Raw genomic sequence first — 2,339 nt, 5'->3', positions numbered from 1 at the left:
GTAAATATTAACACGCTACCAGGGACCCCCTGTAAACATTAACACACTCCCGGTGACCCCCTGTAAATATTAACACGCTCCCGGGGACCCCCTGTAAATATTAACAAGCTCCCGGGGACCCCCTGTAAATATGAACACGTTCCCGGGGACACCCTGTAAATATTAACACACTCCCGGAGACACCCTGTAAATATTAACACACTCCCGGTGACCCCCTGTAAATATTAACACACTCCTGGGGACTCCTGTAAATATTAACACACTCCCGGAGACACCCTGTAAATATTAACACACTCCCGGGGACCCCTGTAAATATTAACACACTCCCGGAGACACCCTGTAAATATTAACACACTCCCGGAGACCCCCTGTAAATATTAACACACTCCCGGAGACCCCCTGTAAATATTAACACACTCCCGGGGACACCCTGTAAATATTAACACACTCCCGGAGACACCCTGTAAATATTAACACACTCCCGGGGACCCCCTGTAAATATTAACACACTCCCGGGGACCCCCTGTAAATATTAACACGCTCCCGGGGACCCCCTGTAAATATTAACCCGCTCCCGGGGACACCCTGTAAATATTAACACACTCCCGGAGAGCCCCTGTAAATATTAACACACTCCCGGAGACACCCTGTAAATATTAACACACTCCCGGAGAGCCCCTGTAAATATTAACACACTCCCGGAGACACCCTGTAAATATTAACACACTCCCGGTGACCCCCTGTAAATATTAACACACTCCCGGGGACACCCTGTAAATATTAACACACTCCCGGAGACCCCCTGTAAATATTAACACACTCCCGGGGACTCCCTGTAAATATTAACACACTCCCGGGGACCCCCTGTAAATATTAACACACTCCCGGGGACACCCTGTAAATATTAACACACTCCCGGAGACACCCTGTAAATATTAACACACTCCCGGTGACACCCTGTAAATATTAACACACTCCCGGGGACCCCTGTAAATATTAACACACTCCCGGGGACACCCTGTAAATATTAACACACTCCCGGGGACCCCCTGTAAATATTAACACACTCCCGGGGACCCCCTGTAAATATTAACACACTCCCGGGGACACCCTGTAAATATTAACACACTCCCGGGGACCCCTGTAAATATTAACACACTCCCGGGGACACCCTGTAAATATTAACACACTCCCGGAGACACCCTGTAAATATTAACACACTCCCGGAGACCACCTGTAAATATTAACACACTCCCGGGGACACCTGTAAATATTAACACACTCCCGGAGACCCCCTGTAAATATTAACACACTCCCGGGGATCCCCCTGTAAATATTAACACAATCCCGGGGACACCCTGTAAATATTAACACACTCCCGGAGACCCCCTGTAAATATTAACACACTCCCGGGGACACCCTGTAAATATTAACACACTCCCGGAGACACCCTGTAAATATTAACACACTCCCGGGGACACCCTGTAAATATTAACACACTCCCGGAGACCCCCTGTAAATATTAACACACTCCCGGTGACCCCCTGTAAATATTAACACACTCCCGGAGACACCCTGTAAATATTAACACACTCCCGGAAACCCCTTGTAAATATTAACACACTCCCGGGGACACCCTGTAAATATTAACACACTCCCGGAGACCCCTGTAAATATTAACACACTCCCGGAGACACCCTGTAAATATTAACACACTCCCGGGAAACCCCTGTAAATATTAACACACTCCCGGAGACACCCTGTAAATATTAACACACTCCCGTGGACCCCCTGTAAATATTAACACACTCCCGGAGACCCCCTGTAAATATTAACACACTCCCGAGGACACCCTGTAAATATTAACACACTCCCGGGGACACCCTGTAAATATTAACACACTCCCGGAGACACCCTGTAAATATTAACACACTCCCGGAGACCCCTGTAAATATTAACACACTCCCGGAGACCCCCTGTAAATATTAACACACTCCCGGGGACACCCTGTAAATATTAACACACTCCCGGAGACACCCTGTAAATATTAACACACTCCCGGGGACCCCTGTAAATATTAACACACTCCCGGGGACACCCTGTAAATATTAACACACTCCCGGAGACACCCTGTAAATATTAACACACTCCCGGAGACACCCTGTAAATATTAACACACTCCCGGAGACACCCTGTAAATATTAACACAGTCCCGGAGACCCCCTTTAAATATTAACACACTCCCGGAGACCCCCTGTAAATATTAACACACTCCCGGGGACACCCTGTAAATATTAACACACTCCCGGGGACACCCTGTAAATCTAACACACTCCCGG

This window comes from Carcharodon carcharias, assembly GCF_017639515.1.
Source record: "Carcharodon carcharias isolate sCarCar2 chromosome 39 unlocalized genomic scaffold, sCarCar2.pri SUPER_39_unloc_19, whole genome shotgun sequence".
NCBI classification, from domain to species: domain Eukaryota; kingdom Metazoa; phylum Chordata; class Chondrichthyes; order Lamniformes; family Lamnidae; genus Carcharodon; species Carcharodon carcharias.
This window is presented reverse-complemented; position numbering follows the sequence as displayed.